Raw genomic sequence first — 11,697 nt, forward strand, 5'->3', positions numbered from 1 at the left:
TTTTCCCTTCTGGTATTTTCCCATCTAACCAACGAACCAGCTCCCTCTTCAGTTGATCGAACGTAGTGATGTTCCAGAACAACATCATCATCTGAGGTTTGTCTCTTGCATAAATCACCTTTCCGTATCGGCGACGAACATCAAACATGATTGCCAAATGATTAATTGAGATGTGGAACAATGACTCACACAACGCATCTATTTATAACACAAAAATTGCATTTTACACTGAGACTCCAATTGAATTGGCGCCTCCTCTTAAGTCCTACACAAGAGCGTCAATCCAATTGGCTAGGGCACCTGCCATAACCAATCCAATTGGCGTCTCCATTCAATTTTTAAGAGGAGTCTCCAATTCAATTGACGACTCCTCCTAAAAATGGGATAGTTTGAGATTTTTTTTGAGATATTTTGGGAATTACCTTAAAAAAATGAGTTATTTTTGTAAAAAATTCTATTTATTATATACAAATTGTAGTACTTAAAATTGTTATAATCATTAATTCTGAATGCTCATAAATCTCCCTATTTAAAAACTATTTGATAGACTTCCGTTAACTAGAACTAACATGCTGCTTGAAAATATATTCTTCGTATCAAATCGAAATCAACTTTTATTATATAACTTTTTTTAAAAATTAAATCTATCAACCCGTTTTCTACCAGCACTCCGTCTATAATATGTTTACTATGCAAAAGTATACCAAATTTTCAATTTTCAATTTTACTCTCTTACAAACGGACTCATCGAAACGAAGTTTGATTGAATTGATTGATGTAATTGATAAAATATTATGAGCTTGATTGGGTTGGATCGGTTTTCGGGCCCAAATTCCCAATCCGACCTAACCATCGGTTGGAAAAAACATAACCAAAACCGACCGGTTTGCAATTCGGTTATTTTCGGTTTCGGTTTTGTTCGGTTCGGTTTCATAATGCGGTTTATTCGGTTTTAAAAATAATTGAGCTCATTCCAAAATAAACCCAACACAAGTGGATTTTATCTAGGATTTAAATAGCACAATTTTATACTATCAGTAATTAGATAGAACTTCAGCATTTGTAAATATAAGGAAAGTATACGCCCAATTTTTTTTATAAGGATTTGTAAATATAAGATCAAAGCAAACATTGTTCCAAACGGCACAGCTCCAGATGATTTTTGCCCCCATATAAGACCGTTCAATACAAAGAAAATAGCAGAGACAGAAGCAGAGAACATGACTGCAGTCCTTAGGGAAATTTTCTTCCACTCTGATCCTTTGAACATTTTGTATAAGCGGGCTGATGCATAACCAGCCAAAAGCCCCATGAAAACCCATAGCAAGAGCATGACTGTCATTAGCCCACCTCTGTTTGAAGGAGAAAGGAATCCAAGGACAGCAAAGAGCATTGTTACTAGTATCATCCCAAAAAATTGAACACCAGTACCAACATAAACACACAACAGATCTGAGTTGTTTGGTGGCCTGAAAACATCACCATGGACAAGCTTCCAACCAGTTTCTTCTTGTGCTTCTTCTTGGGTTTCAAGCTCGTTATACTTGGAAATATCGCGATAAAGTGTACGCAGCATTATCATTGCCACCATACCCGAGAGAAAAAGAACAATCATCAATGAGTTCACAATTGAGAACCAGTGAATTTGATCGTCATTCATCAGCAAATAGGCATCCCATCTTGAAGCCCACTTCACATCACTCTCCTGAATGTAGACAAAGGTAAATTGTTATAAAAAATAAAATGTCATCATCTTTCACTAAACTAATAATAAGAACGGAAAACAGCAGACTACTTGGATGCAAAGAGGAAAAACAGCAGACTACTTGGATGCAAAGAGGAAAACAGAAATTTATTAATGAAAAGCCAAAAATAATTAAAGAGTAATACAAGAGGAGTTTAATCTATTTAGTGATAATATAATTTCTCTCCAAAAGCCATATTTAACTAATTGACTAGTGTAAGCCAATAGGCAATCAAAAGTGGCAAGTTTAAAAACACCATTTTATTAAGATAAATTATACAAGAATAATAATACAAGAGGAACATGATCTATCGGTAAATGAATTTCTCCGCACAAACCATGTATATAACCGATAGGCACTCAAAAGTGGTGAGTTTAGCATGAGGGTCACAGGTTGTTAAACGAGTTTTTTCCTCCCATTTCCCTTCATATTCATGTTTGACACTGTAAATCAACATTCAGATTTCAAAAATCACTAAGGCATGCATACCATAACTGGTTTGACAGGATGAATCATAGAACAAAACAATAACAAACTTACAAACCTGAATGGCTTAACCTCAAAGCCCACAATTCTAGCAGATTCAGTGAGCAAATCCCTATGATATCTGACAGTAAATGCCAAATGGTTGTGTATAAAAAACTTCTCTTCCTTGCTCTGTGTATTTGAACATAGTAAGCACAAAACAATAGTTGGCATTCACAACAACAGACATTGATTCATAGAATAATGAGCATACCCCACTATATTGCCCTTTGAGTCCAACATGGAAACCAAGCTGATAAACAGTAGAGTCCTGATCCACACGTTTTATGGGAACAACCAGAGGAAGGTTATCTAGAATCCTGCATGTAAAGGTAGAGCCACTGTAAGATACCCTATATTGATATTGTAGCAAAAAACAGGCACAAAAATATAAGACAATACTGGCATGTCATACATGTTCACCCGATACTCGTCATCAATCTTTTCTTTGAATGCTTTTGCTGTTTTGGTGTCAAGTTTAAGCTTACACACAATATTGCACATTTGTGGTTCACGCATTTTAAACTGCAAATATGTCAAGGAGTAAACTAGTTGATAACCACAATACAACAATCCAACCAGCGGTTAACATGTCATACAAAACTTACCACATAACGTGAATTTTCAATGCGGTCGCCACGAAGCACTTCTCCAAGATTTTCAGCACTATCTACTATTTTTTTGGAGGTGCAATAAGGAAGTGAATAATATGTATATGGTAGTTGGGTCTTCGTTGAAGTTAATTTGTTTACTTTCACTTGCAATTCATCTCCCTGCACCGTGTAATATTAGAATAGTCAGTCTAGAAGTAGATCTATGTAAAAATTCTGAAAATTGATTTAGCATTACTAATTAAGATTTGAATACAGGAAAAATGGAACTTAGGGTAGGAAATGAAACTACAGAGATAAATGAAGACCCAGAGTCTTTATCGGATACTACTTGCGAAGACCCAATGGATCATAAATTTGTAGGTGGTTAACACCACATCAGAGACCTGCATATTCCTAAAATACAAATTTCCTACTGGTACATATCCAACAGCCTCACACCACATGTACAGTCAAACACTAAACATTTCTAATTTCTAATTACAAATTGAGCTTAAATTCCATTAACCGCCACATCACTATAATAACTGAACCGAATCAAATTATTCATACACTATTACACTCGCACCATCAAAGTAACTAAAATTCATTCACTGACACCAGATCGAAGTCAAATTAACAAAAATAACAATGACAACGACACTCGCACGCACAACAATAATCATCACACACAGAGCAATATCACAATGTGATTCAAATCATCACCAATAAAACTCAAACAATTACATCAAATCCTAAAATGAACAGTTTGAAAATTAAATCACTACAAGTCGCAACCATCACAGATCTCAGATTTGAACAAACAGATCGAGCGGTTCATAAACATTAACGATGAAATAAACGAAAAACTACATAATAACGAAAAACTAACCAAATGTGCATGAAATCGAAATGGAGATGAAACTAACCTTTTGAAAATCTTGTGGTGCAACACCGGGGAGGTAGAAACAGAAGCTACCGTTGATAAAGAGGAGAATGAGGAACGCAGAGAACATAGAGACCTGCATTTCCAGTACCAAATCTTCAAAAGTATACCTCTTCAAAAGTATACCCCTGACCTGCATTTCCAGTACCAAATCTTGAACGCCCTAGAGACTGTTCTTCACCTCCTCTTGACCTAGGCACAAGCTGAACTCGTCCTGTCTGATTGTCATCTCCAGGATGTCACTGTCCTTCAAGACTTGAATGAGAATGTGCAGAAATGCACATGCACGCAGATTATGAACAGTTAACTAATCTTATAAAAAGTTTACTAATCTTAAATCATACCTTGGTGCGAACCCAACACACTCAATGGAACTTGAATGAGAAGGCACAGAACTAACAACCTGCCAATAGGATATAAGGTTTCTTAGAAATCAGGCAGAAAGCTAAATTTATATGCTCAAACGTCTTACAATTAAAGTTGCAGCATGCATAGACAAATGGAACAATTAGCACAGGGATAAATGATATAAAGTTTGAAGCCTTGGTTAGTGGTATTACACAGGCAAGAGAACATTACACAGGCCATCTCCTCAAGTAACATCATCCCAGTATACTGCACCACCAAAAACAGATTAGCATAACATGCAGTATTCAAACTCAGTTTGTAAGCTTGAGCACAAATGCAAAAGAAATACAAGTGACATTATGTTTGTGTACTTCGGTAAGAACAATTGCATAAGCCCAAGACAACGTGCCTGATGACCAGCAAACGCAGTAGCTACTGAAACGGTTCCATCCTTAGTTTCAAAAAATGACTCCAAAAAAGAAAGGCTTGTCTTATTGAATCACAAAGTGACTCCAAAATATTCAAAAATTCACAGCTGCAAATCAAATCAAATCAGTATAGTTAAACCAATGTAAGACATAAAACAAAACTATATTTTTCATACCTAGGCGAGAATTAAACAGGCCTAGCCTGTGTAGGAGCAGCTGCTCCACCAGTAGCTACTTGAAACTCTACAAGTTGTTTAAACATACGTTAAACATATAGCAAGAGGCTTAATTTTAACAAATATTTAAAATAATGTTAAAAGAGACAAAGTTTTCATTAATAACGTACCTGAAACAATTGATTCACTAATCTCATATTCTTCAGTCATATTAAGGACATTTAGATCATTGTCAGAAGGCTTCAACCAGTTTTGAGTACATATAAGCGCTTCGACCATATCTGGACTCAAAGAGCTCCTATAGATATCTAAAATCCTCCCCCCCCGTGCTAAAAGCACTTTCTGAGGCTACACTAGAAACAGGTGTTGCCAACACATCCCGAACCAAGGTTGCTAATATAGGATAACGGGTGCAATTTTCCTTCCACCAATTAAGAATACTAAAATTTTCCCCCTCCCCGCAACAAGGGTCACCTAAGTACTTCTCTAGTTCATTTTCATTTTCAATTGTGTCTTTTTCCTTCAGATGTTTCTTAAAAGCATTAGCCCTTGTAAAAGGTGATGGTTCTTTTGGTTGGGAAGATGCTTCTCCAAGGGAAGTGCTCCCTGTAACACCCTTCTACCTCAAACGACATATTTAAATAGATTATCAGAGTACAACATGTAGAAGAGTTTACATTTCTTAAAACATAACACTTATCGCATCACAACATAAATCATATTATTTATTTAATTAAACTTCGCAGCGGACAACAACATAAATATTATAAAAATGTTTCAACATTATCTCAACAAATTAGTCATCATAAACAACGTAAATAATAATAATAATTTAGCTATCGAATCCCATAATCCCCGGTGTCACATGACCAGAGCATTTGACTCGACTCTGTAGAATAACTCTACACTTATTCTTCGAACCTCAACAATAGCTACTCCACTTTATCTGCACATTGCTCATCATAGATGAACATAAACACATGCAGAAGGGGTGAGAATTACATTATTAAATAATAATATAACGACAGAAATATAAACATAAATATATTTCACATATGCCAACACAATTCATCATAATCATCATAATCCATAAACTCATGATCATCAACAACACAACACATCAAATGCAATGCACACACCCATGCATGACTCAACACGACTCGGTATACCCATTTTGTGACCAACTACAGGATCACCACTCCCAGATTCATCACCATAGAATCCGAGTTCCCCGTAAGGAACCAAGCCTCTCAACAAGCCCGGAGTCAACAACATCATTGGAACTCAGTCCGTTCATCACTAGGCATCGGCCTTTCATGAATGCATGCACACCAAGCATACATCATAATCAACATAGCAACAACAGCATCATATAGTCATATTATCATCATCATTAACACATTCTATCATAAAAGCATATCACATCATGCCACACAACCAAACACAGTATTATCACACTCTACTAATATCTATACCACTCAAAGCAACGGGAAATGATCCCTCGTATACTATGCATCAGCTAAGTTACCTCACTCAGCCTAAACGACCGAAACTGCACAACAACAGCTCAGGAAAGACCACAAGTCTACCCATACGCGTATTGCCTATGCTCATACGCGTATTGCCCACGCCTGACCAAATCCATACGCGTATTGCCCATGTCCATACGCGTATGCTACGCGTATCACTTTTCCATACGCGTACCAACAGAGACCAAAACACGTTCAAAATTCCATCTTTCTCATCCATACGCGTATTGCCTAGTGCCATACGCGTACCAGGCCATCTCATACGCGTATTGCCTAGTGCCATACGCGTATGACCAGAAACCAGATTTCCAGATCTGCAATGGCTTTCTCTGCTACGAGATCTATCCAAATTCATCCTTCCACAGTCCAAATTTCGCACAAACTCCCTCATATCATCTAATACAATTAATCTCCTATTCGATTTCACAAATCCTAACATCATTGCATATAATTTCTACGAATTCCTTCGATTAAAATCCCAATTTCGTTCATCTAACAATTCACCATTTTCAGCATATTATTAGTTAATAAGGTTCAGACCCCTTACCTCTTTGGATTGAAGGAAACTCCGAGAATCTTTGGCCTTTTCCTCTTCCTTCTCTTTCTCTTCAGCGTTTCCCTTTTCCTCTGACTCTGAGACACAATACGTGAAAACCAACTCTGAGTTCTCCTTTGGACCTTTTTCTATCTGTAAGACCCCAATTTTGGCCCTAAGATCCCTCATGGCCCATATCATATCATATCATGGCCTCAAGGATCAATGCATACCCTAGCTGCCCTCCTAGTGGGTGGGATACCTTGTGAGTATGGTTCTTGATCACCAAGCATGTGTTGCATTTGTATATCATTGCTTTTCATATGTTTACTAACCAAAAGTACAAAAATATTGTCATCTAACCATGTTGCTTGCAGCTGAAGCTAATCATCAGTCAAACAGTCAAATCAGGCCCTGAGCAATAGATGGTGGCCATTCTTGAAGAATTTGGACACCATGATCATTCATAAAGAGTCCATATAACTTGTGATATCATTTGGAATCAAGATCTCATGTGAAAGAGGCTTGAAATTCATCAGAACTTGGCCCAGTCAACCAAAAGTCAACAAAAGTCAACTGTGGTCAACTGTACATTTAATCAGGATTTGGAAGGTGTGAGATGGTTAGAAATGCCTCATTCATGTCCATACAAGCCCTATTTGATGTTTCAAAGACCAAGGTTGAAGGAATTGAGCTCAGATAGAAAGTTTCCCAAAGTGGCTAGTGGACCTGTAATTTCAGCTGCCCAAAATGGAAAGTTTTTTCCCTCAAGACAATTTCATGATACAAGCTTCAAATCAAAATTTGTCCAACATGAAAGTTGAAGATCTTGTTCTCACAATTCCAAAAAGTCCAAGAACTTGAAAATCCCATTTATGGTTTGCAAGATATGGCTCAGTGAATTTCAAAAAAGACCCGTAATCGGGAGGGCATAACTACCACATGGTTTATCCAAATTGCAAGTTCTTTATATGCACAAACTCCATTCAATGTGTACTCCAAAGTTGCATAATTGGATTTTTCGGAAAAGGCTCAATGCAAAAGCTCATTTTTGAAGTGAACTAATTAAAGAGAGGGGCAAAATGGTCCAAAGTGGAAAATATGAGGAATTTGAAAGTGAGACCAATGCAATCAGCTTCAAAATGATATTTGCAATTGGTTCAAGGTGTAAATTTGCTGCTAAGGTGTTTCTAACCATTTCAAGAGCAAAAGGCCAATGCATCACATAAGCATATTTGTTACTAATCCATTTTTGCTTAAATATAATTAAACTTGGATTAAGTACTACATATATATACTTAAACCCATAACAGAATCAAGGGTAATCATTTTTTTCTTCACAATCTCAATTTCCATCTAACAGAAAAAAGCAAAAAGCTCTCAAGTTCTCTCACATTTTTTCTTCGTCAAGGACCTTTTTCACCGATTCGTCGACGATCCTTGAAGCTTGATGCGAATTCTTGGTGGATTCGTCAATTATACTTGTTTTGGAGTTTCTGTTTGCAGGATTCGAAGCTCAATACGCAAGATTTCGCAACCGTAGAAAGAAGGTTCTTCCATGACAGTTGATGAAAACGAGTGATTCAAAGGTGCTCGAGCTGAATCCCGTCCACTATTCGCTTGCTGCACCAATCTTCTGTACCTGTTTCGCATTATCAAGCCGAAACGCGCGAACTCCATTGCAGCTAGCTTCAAGAAAGGTCGGATTTAAAATCTTGCGATTGCCTCGATTGAGTTAGGGATATTGTAGAGTAGAGCTTGTAGATAATGTATCCATACGTGGTTTGTGTTTTCGTTGCGAATTGAGTGCGTAATCTACAATTGAAGTTTCGAAGCATTTCTTCTTTTCCTTCGATTCGAGTTGTGTAGTGACTTATTGATGAAATTGATTATATATTCGTAATCCTGAGGAAAAAACCGGTTCGACCGGTGTGTAGCTTGTAAATTTCCATGGCCGTTTGCTCAAAACCTAGGTTTCCAGTCGAAGAACAGTAGAAGACGACGGTGAACCTTCAAGATTTTCTGGAAACATCGCTCATAGATCTTGCTTCGCACGCGTTTGCCTTGCCGTTTTGTGTTTTCAATTACCAGAATGAATCACCACCGTCCATTCTATCTAATTGAAACGGTGCAGTTTTGGGCATTTGCTTAAGAATTACCAACGTGCCATCAGCCATTAATTAAATTAATAAATCCTAATATTAATTCGAATAATTCTTAAATAAATATTGTAAAACTTAGAAAAATCATATAATACTCCAAATTAATCCAAAAAATACCATTCTTTTTTTGTTAATCATATTTTTTCCTCTACTATTTTATAAAAATGAAAAACAAATATGTGCTTGGTAAAAAATCTAAATAGCCATAGAGATGTTTTGATGTATATTATTTTCATACATGTTACCAATTTAATTGTACAATCCACATACCACATCCAAATTAAATGAAAATTGAGATATTGATTCTTGGCATCCTTCTGGATTTTTTGACATAGGTTTGGTAATTTTTTAGCCTATGGTCTATTATATATGAATTATTGAAGTTGGACATGTATATATGTGACATAGTTTGGTATGCTGAATTCCCCAAATATTTTCCTATGCTTCCCATTGGCCAATGGCCCTAATTTTTTGCAGGAAGTTTATTTGACACGTTAGCTATCATTGATAATTTTTGTGGATTTTTACAATCCATTTTCGATTTGATTAATATTTTTCCTTGCTGCCTAGCATTTTAGAGCTTCACTTGTGTAACCTTTAGTCTATATGTCGCCAAATGCACATACTTAATCCAATAACTATGAAAATTGATAGGATAGTTCTTAACCCCTGTAGCTATCTTTCGGCTTTGGTCCTACTAATTTCTAATATACCATTGTTGTTTACCATCTAATTGAAGTGGGTGCACACTTGTAGGCTTCATTTGATGTTGTTTTTGCATGCCTTGTCATGTTTAATTAATTCCTATTGATCTACTAGTCCAAATGACTTGAAAATTAACATGTGGCTTGCTGAATGTCTTCTGGTTAGAACATAATTTTTGTGGATTTTTTGATGCCACTTTGGCATTTATTTGAATGTGATCTTGCTGGTTGTTTGTATGAGACTCCACATTGCATCTTTTGCCTTCCATGTTGCATAAATAGAAATAGGAGCATAGTTTGAATATGGGACCAATTGGGATCCCTTTGTTATTGATATTACTTGAATTTGATCATGAATTGGCTGCTGTTTTAAGATTTTTCCATCTTTTTGACCCTAGGCTAGTCCTAGTGGTCATGTTACTTACCTTTGAAGTTGATTGTGCCTTTTCAGGTTAAGGAGTTAATGATTAAGGAATTTGCTCCACATTATGGATTGTGTTACTTGACACATATGACTAATGTATTTGTTTTGTAGGATGTTTGGTTCATGTGAGCCTTGTGCTATGCACACTATTGTTCGATTATGATTGAACTTTGTTAATTGATTCTTATGTTGTTATCTGTTTATGAATGGGATGCTGATTTTATTGGATTGTTTCCAGGTACCCTTTAGTTGCTCAGTTCTCTTAAGAACTTGCTTTGCTTTGCTTAAATAGCAACTTGCATTGAGGTATTGCACCTTCTTCTTCATGTAGTCTGGAGACCCGGCCCGTTATTTGGCTGGGCAAATTGTCTGAAGTCCTCCTTAAGAGGCATTGATTGTGTATGTTTATATTTGTCCCAAGCAGGAAAAGTCCTCATTTGAGGCAATTGGTGGAAGGTAGAGATAAGTAGCCTATCTCCCACTATTCAGTGAGTCTTCTCATTGCTCCCATTACATGGTTGTAGCATTGAGATCCATACCCAAGATCTATCGAGTCAACAATCGGGGAAAGAGTTCCATCTTTCTAAACTCCCCCACATTCTTATATTTACATGCTCTCTCGGACATGAGATAGAAGCAATGAGGCACACCCCTCATATCCTTTCATCTGCTTCACCTGAGCCCCTCAATGGCCAGGTTAAGAGCAACTTTGACCCTATTCCAGATGGCTTTAATGCCTTACCCTTGCTTGAGCCCAAATTGTGTGGTTATAGTGTGTGCTCCTTGATTATATGGTTTGATTATTTGATTCATCATACATGATTACTTGATTGCCATTGTGCATTTTACCTTTGATTGCCATTAGTGCATGTTCATGTCATTTGTCCTTGTGACGTTGTTTGCTTACCCATTGAGGAACCAGTTATAAGTCCCTGTAAGGTGGCATCTGTTCCCATGACATGGAAGGGGTAAAGTGTAAGACCTCATTGGTCACTCATACCCATTGCCTAGTGCATTTATTTGTTGTATGTGAGGATTCATTGTAAGTCCCTGTGATGTGGCATTTGTCTTCCTAGGATCATACTGTGGAGGTTAACATGAGTCCAGATAGATTGGCAGTTGACTTCCCTGTTCTGTTTTGTTGTTTTATTCGGATGGAGATTAGTGTAAGTCCATAGAGTGGCCTCTGATATCCTTACTTGTTTTTAGGAGACAGGTATAAGACCATTGAGTGGCATCCAGTATCCGCTTTTATTTACTTTCATCTGTTACCATGTTCATATTATTGCTCAGTTGCAGCCTATTCCTAAGGACCCACTTGAATCATCTTCTATATGATTTCAAGAGGCGGACCCTTCTAAGAAGTTTTACATTCCACCATCACCCATTCACCCATTGTGTCCTAAGCCTTTTCACACATACTTTTAAAAATTTGAAAACACATGTTGTGCAAACATTCTCACCTTCTTTTCAAATTAGAAACTTGGACCTTAAGTCCATGATTTTCCTAACTTCATTTTTGTAAATACTTCATTGAATTGACTTTAATCATACTTTGACCTTTTTGTAAATAATCCAAATAACT

General features: G+C 36.8%; 1 pseudogene; it reads right to left on the bottom strand.

The window, feature by feature from the left end:
* Positions 1-1,000: 1,000 nt before the first annotated feature.
* LOC127095410 (transmembrane 9 superfamily member 8-like) lies at positions 1,001-5,361 on the bottom strand (annotated as a pseudogene).
* Between the last annotated feature and the right edge of the window lie 6,336 nt (positions 5,362-11,697).

The sequence above is a fragment of the Lathyrus oleraceus genome, chromosome 6, assembly GCF_024323335.1.
Source record: "Lathyrus oleraceus cultivar Zhongwan6 chromosome 6, CAAS_Psat_ZW6_1.0, whole genome shotgun sequence".
NCBI lineage: Eukaryota > Viridiplantae > Streptophyta > Magnoliopsida > Fabales > Fabaceae > Lathyrus > Lathyrus oleraceus.